Genomic DNA, 15,138 nt, shown 5'->3' with positions numbered 1-15,138 from the left:
GTTGCTACACTTTCCATGCTAAGAAGGCATTGTCCAATGAGAGATACGAATCTAAAGTCCTCAGCTGGGGGCAGGGCTAACTTGTTATTGCTAGTGCTGCCACCTAGGCAGACACTAGGAAACAAAGTGGGGACACCCGTAAGCATGAGTAAGGCTCTGAAGCTGGGGCTTCCACAGACTTATCTTCACAGAGGAGGGCACATAACTTGCTGGTCAGTGTGTGCTACTTCCTGTAAAGAGAGGAAGCTCGTCCCAATCATCTGAAGCCCAGGATTTGAGCTGCTCTGGCCAAGCCTTTGTTTATATTACAGCCACCATCTTGGCCAACACCCCTGACTGAACAGGGGAGCTCCACAGTTATCAGCATGCAGCTTGAAAATTTGAGCCGAAGAGCCAGCCTCTGTAGCGGAAGGGTGTCCCAGACTCATTGTCTGGACTTGAGCATAGAAAGGGAAACACACTGGGTACCGCTACGTTGAAGCTTGAGATCTGCACTTTCAATGGAGTGGCGGAGTCCATGAGCATCATTTCCAAAGTCACTCCTGAGCTCAGCACTTCCAGAGGGTAGTCTACAAGCTCAGTTCACAAGGCCTGAGGTCTAACCTAGTGCTGTTCTCACAAGAAGCACAAGTTCTGGGTCTGAGGTGTATATCTTGGAGGTCTGGTGTTGAAAAGTGCCCTGTCTGAAATGCTGTCAGACTGCATTTTGAATGCTAGCTGTTACACTGCTAATGTTACCTAGATGGACATTTAGCTGTACATACAGAGAGCACTGTAGGCAGGAAATCATCATTTGCAAATCATCACCTTTGAAAGTGCAACTACCAGTTCAGGTTTAAAGAGCTGGAAACAGGTTGAAGTAACATTAGCTTAAGGCAGTGAGCCAATCCGAAATACCAAACATTTCGGCTCATGGATTTCTCATTATGTGAATTTTAAACCCATTGTATTTCTTCTAGGGGACTGTGTTTCAAAAACTGGAGAGTATTTTGTTTGAAAAAACAGTCCGATTACAGGAAATCTAATCAGCTGTCCTTCCAACTTTTTACTGAAATTAGTCATGGCTGTGTGTTTTTGTTTTGTTAAAATACAGCTTTAGGAAATTTGGCCTAGATTCCCAAACATATTTAGGCTGCTAACTTCTTGTGACTTCAACACCAACTTCAGTGGAAGTTAGAAGCTTAAGTGTATTTAAGGATCTGATCCTTTTTCCCCTACAGTAAAGGCATGGCTCTGGGTTGATATTTTCCAAGATGACTAGGGCATTGAGCACACAATTGCCAGTAGATTAATGTCTTTAAATTCTTTAGTTGGCTTTGAAAAATCTCAGTCCTGACATGGTTTTTACCCATGCTACATGAGAGAAGCAAGCATGTAGGCCCCTTAAGCCCCACTCCAGGTCCAATGGCTACTGTTAAAGTCCCAAAAAAAGAGAACTGTTCTGTGATGAAGCTAAGGATGAACGTAATCATTGATGTAAATCAAACAGCTGCTAGGTGTTTTCATAATCAAAAAAAGTGACTGAAAGAATTCTGTTATTTCCAGCTAATGTCAGTGGTTCACTAATAATCCTTGAGCCTCATTTGGCCTTCTTTCCTTCAAATCCTCTTTGGGTAACTTCCTTAAGGAGTTTTTCTGGGAATGTGTGCTTCTTCAGAGAAAGCATTGGCTACTGGCTGTTCTCAGTGGTTTCATTTACAAATGAGATTCCCTTTTATCAGACGTCAACTTATTGCTATATATCCCAAATAATGATGAATTTACAGCTTACACAGTGTAGCATATCTAGAAGGATCCCTAAATGCTTTCTAAAACTCACCACTGCAAAAGAGAAACACTCCACAGGCCACTGACAAATGGTGAAACTGAGAAGCTATTTTGTATCAGCACAGCTTAGGACAAGTGAAGAATTCCATACCCAGCTATCACTAACGGGTTACAGAGGGAGGGATATGTCATGGTTAGACTTGTACGGAAGCAAAAGGGAGAAAAAGCAAAGTGCTTCCTGTCTCCGTCTGCACCTGGGCACAAGGGAGAGTCTGTGTGATCTTGGCACAATAGGAGGATCAGTTGGATAGATCTAAGGGCCTTGGGATTTACAACCCATCTCTGAAAAGTGCTGCTCATTTTACATCATAGTGAAAAGAGCACCACACCCAATATCATACTGAAACACTGGCTTAACGCTTACCCAGCAGAAAGATTGCCACTTACTCAACAACACTAGTTTCCACACAACCCTGTCTCCAACCCACAACGACCCAACCCAAACCTGCTTATGTCATCAGAGCTGACGAACATACTTGGAGGCGTATGACTGCTGAAGCTGTTGGGTGTTTCCTCCTCTCCCCACCATGCCGGCTAGCCAGGCTCTGGTTTTTCTTTTAAAATGTCCAGTTTTATGAGACAGTTACAGCCAAATATTTAAAGTGGAAAACACACCCCTCTTAAAACAAAAGAATTTTCATTTGGAACCGTGCTGCCCCCCCTCCAGCTTAAGCTACTTCCTAACCCAGTTAGCTTCTATTAAAAATTGGAAGAAAGCCATTTACGGGCAGATTACAGGGTAATTAACTTAAGTGGCAGCTGAAGTGTAAACAAAGACAATGGCTTTTGAAAGAATCCTTCAATATTTAGAAGGTAACTGGCACCCTGATGATAGAGAATTTGCATGTACACAGAAACACTCCTCTTTCAATAAAGCATTCTTTTGACAATATGGGAGAATAGAATATAACTTTCTGGCTACTGTTTGCTTCTGGTGCCTATGATCAGCTGGATTCTGAAGCGTTTTTAGGATTAGTTGGTTTTTCAAATGGTTAGTTCACGGGGGAAAATGAAAATAGAGGGAAGGACATGGAGGAACGAAGCATATCTAAAGCTAGGATGAACATCCAGGGCATTTCCTTTTTTAGTATGGTAAGCAGGGAACCTTGCACTAGATCACACCAAATAGAGTGGTTGCATGAGTGCCTTTGAAAGAAAAGCCAAAATATAGAGAGATGCAAGATAAAGAGAGAAAAATGAGGAATGGAAAATTCACAAGCATGCTTGTGTCTGGAGCTGGAGAAAGTGGGGGCAAACACAAACATCTTTTCCAACTGACATTTTTCCCTCCTCCTCCAATGAAAAATTCCATGAGACAATTTTGCGCTGTTAGGGTGACCCAGAAACATTATGTTTCTTTCTCCCTTTGGTCTGGGTGACATCAGTCACATGCTATTGGTTCTGGTACCTGGTGGGCGAAGCCTGTGGTCAGGATGGTTAATAGAGGCATCTTCTCAGTAGAAAGGCGAGTCACTTGAGAGTGTTTGTGTGTGTGTGTGTGGGGGGGGGGGGGAAATGGGGGTGTGTGGGTGGCAGGGGAGGTGGTGGAATCTAGGATTTTAGGGTCAGCACCCTTTAGACACCACATAGTTGAGTGGTCCATATAAAAAGATTCTGGAGGCTGCTGGTCCTTCCTCAGGCAGAGCTGAAGGGGGACCGTGGGGGCTAGAAAGCTGTGTGGCCTAGTTGGATTTAAAAAAACGGTTTGGATAATTCAAATGAGCCTTCACGCTCTGATCCCTTTTGGCACTTCCCCTTCACAAAATTCATTCGGAGTTTGGCCACATGGAAGCTGTCTTATGTTTTATGCCTATAGTGAGGTTGCTTTCTAATGTGCTACTCCATCTAGTTTAATCCCCACCCCAGCATGACTCAGGGGTAATATGCAGGAGTGCTAGTAAGAGACTAATCTTTGTTTCCTGGTCCCATCAGCTGACGTGAGTAAGAGTCACGAAAGGATAATACCCAATCATAGGGCAGTAAAGTTACTTTGTCCTGTGTTAATATGAGTAGATTAGCTAGGTTAATACTGGAGTCTGTATATAGCCATAGGATGCTGTAATACTTCGGGTATGCTAGTGGGAAACCAGCTGGCTTATCTACTGTCACTTTAAAGAGCCACCAACAAGAGACATTTTGCCCTCAGTTTCAAACTTGTTACCCTCACTTTCAGCTGCCCCAAAGTCCCTTGTTTAAATCTATACTCAAGTTATAGAAACAAAATCCAAGTCTGTTTCATGTGCTCTTTTATGCAAAAATTGTGATGTTATGAAATACAGAGCAAGGGCTGAATTTCACAAGCCAAGTAGTGAACATTGGAGGAAGTTGAGGTTCTTTGCCATTGTGGAAAGCAGAGTCCCAAGGCTCAGTAAAGCATGCTAAAGGCTATATTAAGACATGGTTTGAAGTCCTATAGTAAAGAGCTGCAGTTCCTGTACTCACAATTCCCTCCCACACGGCTGCTTTGCTCCAGTGGGAAAGGAATCGGCTATTGGCCCTTGCCAGTGGCAGATTGTTATGTTGATGGTGTGCATGCCCAGACACAAGTCAGAGGATTGTATTTTTATCTTCCTGGAAGGTCTCAATGCAACACTTCTTTATTTCTTAGAATCCAGAATATCAAACACACAAGAACCCAGAAAGAGAAACCCAAAAGCAAGTTGTCCCCTAACAGAGGTGCAGCTACACTGAGAGGTCTGCTTGGGGATAGTTTTAAAGCCCCATCCAAACTTCACTTTCAGACCAGTCCCAACCTGAATCCAGCTCTTCCCCCTGAAACGGTTTTAGTGCTGCTGCCAGGTCCTTGGGGCTCAGTCTGGTGGGGCTTTCCGCTCCCCACACCCCATACCCAGGCTCTATCTCCAGCCGCCTGCTGCCGTGTTCTGATCCCACTGGCCATTGTCACCTTGAGGAGCGAGAGGCATGGTGACTTATCAGCACGCTTGCACCACAGCATACCCAGAGCTCTGTGAAGTGGCGGTGGCCAGCAGGGACAAGGCATGCAGCTACAGCAGGGACAAGGCGCGTAGTCGAGGGTTTGTCCACTTTTCATTTGGGGAATATGGAGTTTTGTTTAGCTGACCCACTGTTTTGCTTTGCTCTACACCACCAGCATGGACCCAAATGGGTCAGGTTGTTTTTTGACCTGATCCGAACAACACTTGTAGTTGGCTCCCATCAGATTTGGGTTGGGCTACCAGGCTCTCACTCAACCCACCTTGCTCTAGGATAGCTCTGGGCAGCCTGATGGCTGAGGGCACCAATTGCCTGTTTCCTTATAGTTGCCCCCTCGCTTGCAAGCAGGGCCAGGAAACCCCTCACACTTCAAGTGGGAGCTTCCAGTACGTCATACAGGCCACTTCCCCCTCCAGCCTGAAGCAGTTCAGCCTGCCTCATGCAGAGGGAAAGCAAACAGTCCATAAAACCTGTTCCCTCCTTTGTATTGACTGGCAAGAGAGATAGCCTGAACGCATAAGTAGAAAGGTGCCTTACTCCCTCTTCCATCCCTGAATGGGGACACAGGGCAAGGCAGAGCCTTGCCTCAAATGAATGAGCAAAAGTGTGTGAAGCTTGACAGAGAAATGGTCACCAGCGATAATCATCATCTCATGAGAATAAGTTTGGAGGAGATTAAAGGAAGTGCCTATATCCAGCTCAACTGGAAGTGTGGTGAAAGCCTTCTGACATTGCAGTCTCTACTCTTGGATAGATCTAAATAGTGAAAGACATGGGGTGGAGGTGGCAGGGGGGACATTAATTACAGAGAACAATGTTACAAGGAGAACTTTGACCCTCCCAGAAGATTTCCTTTGCGTGTGGATGACCTTCCTTATGGGCAAAGGTTCAGGCTGAATATAAGGTAAATAGATATAACTATATAATAATATAATGTAAATAGGTATAACAGGCAGGCAAAAACCTGAACACTCAGAGTTGGCTCTGCCTCTGAACAAAGTGCAGATTATTCTGAGTTAGGGTTTTGTTTGGAGTTTATTTTTAAGTTCCTTACACAGCATTAACTTCAATGGCACTTTCAGTGCATGTGTAGGGAACTTCAGGATTTGGCCCTTAAGAGGTGCTGCGAGTCAAGAGTTGTGAAAAACCACTGAAATAGTGGCATAAGCCTGCAATTCTTTCTAATCTCCAACAATTTTCTTCTTTAGCCATAAAACCATAACAACCTGATTAAAAAGGTCTCCTTTCTGTCCCTGGCTTTTCTTACTCAGAGGTTTACAGTTTGACTGTAAATATCACATTTTAATAAACCCAGATGTGGACAGTTCTTGCCACCTTGTTCAAGTTTCTAGTCTTTCCTCTTCTGGGTAAAGAGTGACCTGGTCTGTGCATCTTGATGTTTTCGAAGGCTAAAATTAACTCTGTATACAAGAGTTTCTTCTGGCTGGTAGCATTTTCTATGACAGACTTTTTTTAATATGCAGATGCCAAGTAACAATGGCCTAACTATTGCTTTGAGAAGGAGAAACCAGAGACTTTTTACTTTCCATATAAGAGGATTATATTACTCATCCAAATCAGTATACATGACAAGTGCTAATCCTGCTCAGTTAAATCTTTAAGGTGATAACACTGAGTTCTGAACATTAGCAGCTCCATCCATCCTAACATGCAATTATCGACACCCATAGCTCTGACAAGACCTAACTTGGTAGAAATTACGTAAGTCACAAGACTGTGAAATTGACAAGGTTAAAGAGAATTTCCCATTTGCTCTAATTTCTGCTCCTCCATTCTTAAATTCTCCTGAGGATCTCTCAGGACGCTCTTAGTAGAAGAGTGTATGTCAGTAAGTGGAAGACAACCCAATGGAAAACATCAGTGAACCCTAGTTTGTTTTATTTAGAAATGACACCCCATCCTTGTCCCCTGGGGCAAACTTGTTTTCTAGACATGACCTCAGATGTGCGACATGCACTCTGCACCATCTATCACCCTGCTGCCTATAATTAGGTTTGTTAACATACAGCCTAGTGCAGTCTTGTTGACTGGGAACTTAATCAAGTTACTATTGAGTTCTTGTATGCATTGCTTCAGGTGACTGTTTTACTTGTAGAATTATAGCTGCGACCAATGTGAGGAAATTAGCTCTGGACACAAGCTTTTTTTTTTTTTTTTTTTAAACTCCCCCCTCTCCCCCACAACATGTGAAAATATTTAGCAAACAGTGACAATGATGGAAAACAGTAGGAAACAAAATGTTCTACATTAGTATAAAACATGAAAAATGCAGCAAGGACCCTCAGTGGTACAACATGTGTTATGCTGGCTGGCAGTCCATTAGGCTTGATAGACATTTCACTTACCTAAGTCAAATATAACAGTCTAGTATTCATTAATATAAGAAGGGGGTTGTGGAATCAAGCCTACCATCTGGTTAGAACGACAGAATAATCTACAACTCATGATTAGGTCTAAGGAGTGGAATTTCACTTTAATCTTTTTCATTGCTCGAAATTTCCATCTGCGCAGTACGGCACATCATTTTTCTTCAAGACAAATGTGCTGTTTTTCATGTTCCAAAATTAGATCAGAAGAAAACGATTAATCATGTCATGGCCTGGGAAAGAAAACAAAGCCCTGATATTCTCTCTCACTAGCTCTGGCTGTTTGCAAGTTCCTTTCTTTCCCTGTCTTGATTTTCATCACAACTTTCAGAGATTCACACAGCAATAAGCTAGAAAGATGGGTTGCAAAATGAAGATGTGACTTCAACTGGCATAGCGATTTTGATTTTCTTCCCTCTTCATACACATATATTTTGTCTCCTCTTCTCCGCTTTCCTCTACCCCATACCATGTGGCCCCTGGCACAGGACGACAGATGGTGACCTGTTTGTATGTGAAACCGTAACTGAATCTAAACTCAAGGAAACAAGTCACCGGGCTGCAAATTAGTGAGACCACACAACTGTCAGGTGGCAGTCCCCTTTGACAGTTGTAGGCCATTATAGGAACATTGATGTTTTCGCAGTGTGACAAAAAGGAATTCTTTTTGCAGCAGACCTGTCTGTCAGCTGGCTCTCAAGTCATAACAAATCCCTGGCACTCAGCTGCGGCTGAACATTCGCAGCGTCAGGAGGATGATAAATGACCTGCAGGGCTTTGAAGTGCCTTGGCAGTTCAGATGGGTCCGCAGTGCTGACAGAGAAATATACACAACAGCGTAACCAATAATGAGAACATTAAACATTCCTGCTTTGTGACAGGCTGACAGAAAAACCCAGCTTCACATCAGTCATCTTTGGAGATATAACCTTGACAATTAGCCCCCTCTCTGATACTCGGAATAACCTTTTTTCCTGCCACCGCCCCTTTCCCTTTTTTTCTTGGGCCTGGCTTATCTGCCATGATCTTATTTCTGGTATGGCAGAAGGGGAAAAAACAGCAGAGGAAAAAAAAACCCACAACAAAAAAGATCTTTTCCTTTTCCTCCATGTGAAAATAAAATATGCCAGGACAAAGTTTATTTGATGGACTTCCACCTATTTCCCTTTAGGAGAAGAAAATATATATATTTTGCCCTATCTGCCCAAACATCTGTCACTACAAATGCTCCTGGTAGAAATTTGTTTACATTTTATGCTTATTCTGTTCTAGAGGTTTTTTCTTTGCCCCAGTTCCTACATTCATATCTTTGCGCTCTACTGTCAAGCAGCCCTTCCACTTGTGAGAGTGAGATGATTAAGTGTGCGACTGTCCCTGTTATATTGTATTCCCGAATCATTCAGTAAAACAGATAGAATCTCAACTTCCATTCTGTAACCTTGTGTTGCTTTTCTCTTTAAAAAAAATCCTTTTGAAGAGTGAAAATAATCTTCAGAGGACAAATGAAAGGTGCAGCACATCTTTTGGTACCATGATCACTTAGCCACCCCTGCAAATCATTCTGCATGAAAACTCAGGGCCCCATCTGCTCGGAGAGGCTGGCTTTGCTGATTGTGGAGATCCTGCTGATTTATGCCAGTGGGCAAGAAGGATCAGGTCCACTTTCTGAAGCTTGCTGCTCTTTTAATACCCTGTGCCATGACTCTCCCGATTGCCACAGAGCAGGAGCAATGAGGTCACTGGGAGCGACTGGCAGTGGGAGAATTGGGCTCCAGGGCCAAATTCTGAACGTTTTACTCAGTCCTCAAGACTCAGGCCAACAAGCGTCGATGAGGAGGCTACAAGGGGGGGCTATGCACTCCACAGAGGTATCACCTGAGGGAAGACTGAAGGTACAATACTCTCAGATATGTGGATGTAATTCTGGGGTTATTGCAATAGCACCAGAGCCACTCCAGTTTTATACCACTGTAACTGAGAGCAGATTTTGGCCTAGAGTAAGTGCTCAAGCATTTGGGCCCTTGTGCGGCACAGTCAATAACAAGACTTCAAAAAGTGCATGATCAGCTCCTTGGCTGCCTGTTTTCACAGGCATAGATATTTTGCTTATGTAATGATAAAATATGGCCTCTCTCTCTCTCTCTCTTTAGTGCGAATAGCTCATGTACTAAATAAATAATAAATACTAATAATACGTAGCTCTTATACTTAAGTGTGAGCAGAGCTCAAGGGCAGGGCAGTAAAACAGGCTTACACAGAACCAGATGCTTCAAAAAAAGAACCGACAGTTCATTTATAATCTAAAGTTCATCAAAAGACAACCAGCTTTCAAAGACAGAAGCAAAGTCTCTCCCTGGGGCTCCCGAGTGCCCCGCTCATTTTCAAGCCCCTTCACAACACCAGTGCTGTGAGGAACACTCACCTCTGGCACACCTCCTGCTGCTGCGTGCGGTACTGCAGTCCTTTTCCTACTCCTGGCAGCAGCCCCAGTAGGGTGTCAGTCTGGCTTGGCAGGTCTTCAGTGCCTTGGCCCTCTGGCCAAGTCACATAGTCAAAATTAACCCCCTGCAGGGTAGCAAAAAGTCCAGCAGAAGCTGACTGTCTTCCCTCACCACAGTCTTCAGCCCCACCTCTGGCCCTTTCAATTCCTCTCAGGCTTCCCAAAAAGCCTGGTTCCCCTTCTTGGGGTTTACGCCACCTCACCAGTGGCAGAACCTGTCCCACCCACTACTCTGGGTTCTAACTCAAGGGGTCCTATAAACAGCAGTCACATACTGCTCACTTCACTTCATTGCTGCTACTTCCCTGGGCCTCTTTGCACCAGCCCCTTTAGTGTCACCCCTTCTCTAAGGCCTAAGGCTCTGAGGTCCTCTCTCTCTCCCCCAGCATCACCAAATGAGCCAGAAACTGGCCACTCCTCAATCATCTATGGCAAGAGACTCATCCTTCCTCCCCCTCTAATCCCAGCCAGGAACTGAGCTAGTAAGGCCCTGCAGCTCCTTTTATCCGAGCCAGTTGGGCTCTGATTGGTTGTGTCTCTGTAGCCTCTCTAGGCAGGCCAGGAGGACCCATCTTTGCTGCTCCTTTCCTGGAAAGGGTGTAGTAGGACCATGGGGCCTCCAGCAGGGGGCCACGAAAGCCAGGTACATCTCATCACAGGTCATTTGTTCAAAGGCGAATCAGACCCAGAGACAAGTCCAAAAGCAGTCCTGCAACCGCCAATATAATGAGCAGAGGAGCCAGCCATAGACCCACATGATACTGCTGGAGTCACATACTTCAGAGGCTGCCATTTGGGTCCTGTGCTGTCAGAATGTGTCCTGTGCATGTGACCAGGTTTTCACTGCTGGAAGAGGGTAATGCAGAGGAGAGGTACTAGAAAGAAGGCAACAGCGAGAAGCAAAAATTGCTCAGCATTCAGATTGCATGCCTCGTTTGTGCTCTAATTATATTTCTTTGGTAACAAGAGAAACATCCAGAGTCTGTGCAAGAGTTTGCAGCCATATTGGGGTATGACAAGGTGCATGTGATAGGAAGGGAGCACCTGTCTGTGTGCGGGATTGCAAACAGAAAAAGAGAGACATTTTATTTTCAAACAGACTCAGTGTTCATGAGAGGCCAGCCTGACAGAACTGGAAACGGAAACTCTCTCTTTAGCTAATGAGCAGAAGCAATGGCCAGCTTTCCTATATCATCCTACTCATGTACTGGAGGATGTGCATAACCTGGAGAGACAGCAGTGCAGTCAGCAGTTGTGATCATTTAATCCAGGTTGGGGTGTGGCACAATGAGGCATAGTGGCACGCGTGCAATGCAGGTCGTGTGTCAGTCTGTGAGGCAGAGAGCCAGAAAACTACAGATGCTGTGTGTTCTAAACATCCTAAGTAAAGAAACCGATTTAGTGCCTATTACACCTGAGCCCTGACTGTACAATGGACAATGGACAGGCTGACTCTGGGGTATGGCTATTCTGCACCATTGGCCTCTCTGCTGAGACCGCTAGCAAAGGTCGATGCGTAGCAGCTATGAGGATTGTTTCTGAAGTATAAACAGCTGTCCACTAGGAGCAGGGCTGAGTCCAGCATGTCATTTTGCATTGATTACAAGAGAAGTAGCAGCAACTTTTGATCACTAGTATTTAGGAATGAATTCAAACCACTGGCTTCCTGCTGCTGGGTTCTCATCACCATAATCTGAGACGTTGGATTCTGCTGATAAAGAAGCCCTTTCATGGCCCAGAGACTTTTATTCACCATAATGGATAGCCCGAGGTGAGTGGGATTTCCAGCTCTCACACGGCATCTGTGGGCCCATGCTGTCATTCTTGTTTTCATCCATGTAAAAAACCAAAACAACCTCCCCCCATCAAACCCTTCCTTTTAATCCCATTGCACATCTTACCCAGCTCTAGGTCTGTTAGCCACACGAGACAATATTGTCTGCTCTATGGATCAGAGCACGAGGCAAGGAGTCAGGACAAGAGATGTGCAAAGTATTCATAGGGAGTTTCATATCCATTCATGTTCAGGGGCAGGGGTGGTGAGAGGTTCAGTGTATATATAATTCTGAGCCCAGAGTCACTGAAGGCTCAGGAACTATGGCCTGCCTCTCTTCTGCTACAGTCTAGGGGCTGAGTGGCACCCTTTGCACTTCCTCTGGTCTCCAGGTGGTGAGCAAATGGCCACTTGTTCTTACTCTGCAGTAAGGAGAGAAAAAGGATGCACCAACTCTGATAGGAGAGAACAGGATGCACCAACCATCCCACTCCACCCACTGCAGTAGTACAGCCACCGAGCAGGGACTGAGAAACACCTATACAACCCCTCGTTTGCTGTTTTAGAGATTGCTAGTCAGGGACCTTCCTCCCCTCTCCCCGGTGGTTCCTATAGCAACATACCATGCGATGTATGAGACATGTTTCAGGACGTGTCCTTTGAAGTTGGTGGTTGGCAGACAGCAACTTACTCCCACTGCTGTATTGCGTTGGTGGATGTATCCTGACCCCACCTAAGAAGACTGTCTCTGGATCAGGAGGTTTGTATCAGATGCTGGTGAAGTACGCATGGATGGGAAGCATCCATTTATCTTCCCCTGAAGACCTTAAGGGGTGGGCTGGGGGAGGAGGGGGCGGTGTGTGTGTGTGCAGGAAGTAGACACCCAGAATGCCTGAGGACTGAAGAGGCTCCAGAACTGGACTGGGGAGTGGGCAGCCCGAAAAGGCCTCCATGAAGAGAGTTAAAGGAAGAAAGGGGTCTGCAGGCTTGTTGAGGAGAAAGTAATGAACCCCAGGGCCCCTGCTAATTCCTGCAGACTTCACCTGTGTGGTCTTTTTGGTGACCCCAGGAGAACCAAACCCTACAGGATTCTCACAGATCTGGTCAGGACGTCTGGGTTCTATTCCAGTTCTGCCACTTACTCACTACTTATCCGTGGGTAAACCACGTCTTTCTGCCTCCATTTCCAGGTTAGGATGTCTATAAAAAAAGAGAATGGCTGCAGCTAACATACACCCAGTTCACAGGTGTATTGTGAAGCTTAATTAAACCCTGTAAAACACTTTGCAATTATGGGATGAAAAAGTGCCATTAGAGGTGCACAGTATTATTATATTTCACTAGATTCTCATAAATGTCTTTGAATGAAGTTAAAGAGAAAAAAGAGGAGGAGGAGGAAGAATAAATCATAAACATTGCACAATAAATGCTGCTCACCCCCCCCCTCTTATTTTTCATTCAAGAGACATAGAAATTATGTCTAAAATAATCTTTGTATGAAAATTATCCACAGATTTGTGTGCAAGATGTAAGAACCACGTGTTTTATGTGAAAAAGAACATACATGTTTCCTTGCACCCTCTCTGTGGTGTAAAAAGGGTTAATAAATATATATGTTGAGATCAAAGGAGATCTGAGGTGACATTTTGGCCTTGAGGCCTTCTCTTGGCAGTGGGAAAACAGAATGAAGTTGCACTGTAGCCTACATTGCTGATGTACCATTAGTGGCATTTTCAGACTGTGTGTATTTTTCTGGATTAGATCTGTATAGCTATGAGCATATGTGTAGAAATCACCATGAATTGAGTGATTTTCAATGGAGAATTACTGAAGATGTTACAAATGACTGACACAACCTGAGAAGTTGGTGGAAATACTAAATTATGTAATTATAAGATTATATCCATCAGTTCTGATCTCCTTAGATAAGACATTCATATTACCATTATACAATGCACTCTCGGAAGGGAGGGGCAGGGGTCTGTGTGTTGTCATCGGTGGCGATCCCTCGTGGTTGAGGATGGTCTCTTTCACCGGTTTTGTTTTATGTGGGTCCTTTGGTGATGAAAAGTCCAATCCTTGAGTCGCAGACTCATTAGCAGACATTGCAGATGGTGTTGGAAAGCAGGGTTGGGCCGCAATTGCTACGACAGTTGTCTGTCCTTTCTTTTCTGTCATTTTTCTGAGACCAAGGAGATGTGATTTTCCTCAAAAGTGGTTGTTCCTTCTCTGACAAGTCTTTGCCAGTTTGCCCTGTCTTGGGCGACTGTCTCCCAGTGTGTGATGTTGATGCCACATCTCTTGATGTTTGTCTTGAGAGTGTCTTTAAAGCATTTCTTTTGGCCTCTCCGTTTCCTTTCTCCTTTGGTGAGTTGGGCGTACAACGGTTGTTTTAGTAGGTGTGCATCAGACACACACACAGTACCCACTCCATCTCAGCTGGTGTTGGATAAACAGGGCCTCAACACTAAAGTCTTCCGGAGGAAGTGCTGGGGCTGGAGTTCAAGGTTTTGCAAATATTTTTCTATAGGTCACCCAAGTCTTGCAGCTGTAAAGGAGAGTTGGAATTACCACCACTTTGTAAAATAAGAGTCTAAGTGTGTGTTCTAATATCAGGATTATTGAACACACAGCTAGATAGTCTGCCAAAGGCAAGGTTGGCACAGCAGATTCAGTGCTGAATTTCAGTGTCTATATTTGCCATCTGTGAGGAATGGCTACCAAGATAGGCTAAGTGCTCTACATTTGCTAGTTCCTCTCTGTCAATGTAGATCTTCCTAGCTTAGCCTGATGATTGATCAGGAGCAGCTGGTGGAGGACTTTTGTTTTACCAATGTTCAGAGTTACCTCTAGGCTGTTGGTAAATCCTCCAGTGAGTATGCAACTACAGCACAATCATCTGTGTACTAGAGTTCAGTTATTATTGCCGATGTTACTTTAGTTCTGGCATGGCGGCAAGAGAGGTTGAAAAGATTGCCGTTGGTTCAATAGTGGATGCCAATGCCCGGTCGCAGACATTGGATTAGCGTTTTCATAGCTGCTAGGAAAAAGAGAGTGGGTGCGAGTACACAGCCTTGCTTTACGCCCATTCAGGTGGCAAAAGGCTCAGAGGTAGAGCCACTGCACAGGATGGAGGCAGTCATGTGGCCATGGAGGAGTCTTACAGTGGTCATAAATTTACTTGGGTAACCAAACTTTGACATGATTTTCCACAGAGCCTCACGGCTGACAGAATTGAAGGCTTTGGTCACCCCAATAAAGGCCATATACAGCCCCTGATGTTGTTCTTGGCATTTTTCCTGAATCTGCCTATCTGTGAAAATCATGTCGGTGGTGCCTCATGATGGTCTGAAGCTGCACTGAGGCTCTGGGAGTTCTTCCTCTGCAAGAGGAAGCAGACGATTGAGTAATATTCTAGCAAGAATCTTCCCAGTGATGGAGAGAAGGGCAATGCCTCGGTAGTTACCACAGTCAGCCTTATCTCCCTTTTAAAAAATGGTAATGATGTTAGTGTAGTGTAAGTCAGCAGGGATTTCTTCAGTGCGCTAGATTGTGAGACACAGCAAATGGGGCTTGTTTGTCAGTGTTTCTCTCCCCACTTTCAGTACTTTGTTTGGTATGCCATCAGGGCCTGGTGCTTCATTGTTCTTCATTTATTTAATTGCATTACAGACCTCCTCAAGTGCTGGTGGATT

General features: G+C 44.6%; 1 long non-coding RNA gene across 1 annotated transcript in view; it reads right to left on the bottom strand.

Annotated features, from left to right (window-relative positions):
- LOC137142997 (uncharacterized) overlaps window positions 1-10,119 on the bottom strand; it is a 32,455-nt gene extending 22,336 nt beyond the window's left edge. The window contains exon 1 of the long non-coding RNA XR_010917078.1: window positions 9,592-10,119. This is a non-coding gene — a long non-coding RNA (uncharacterized lncRNA). The remainder of the gene's footprint in view (window positions 1-9,591) is intronic.
- Window positions 10,120-15,138: the final 5,019 nt, after the last annotated feature.

The sequence above is a fragment of the Emydura macquarii genome, unplaced genomic scaffold (assembly GCF_026122565.2).
Source record: "Emydura macquarii macquarii isolate MOO-44397 ecotype Brisbane River unplaced genomic scaffold, CSIRO-AGI_Emac_v2 contig_67, whole genome shotgun sequence".
In the NCBI taxonomy this organism is placed as follows: domain Eukaryota; kingdom Metazoa; phylum Chordata; order Testudines; family Chelidae; genus Emydura; species Emydura macquarii.
This window is presented reverse-complemented; position numbering and strand designations above follow the sequence as displayed.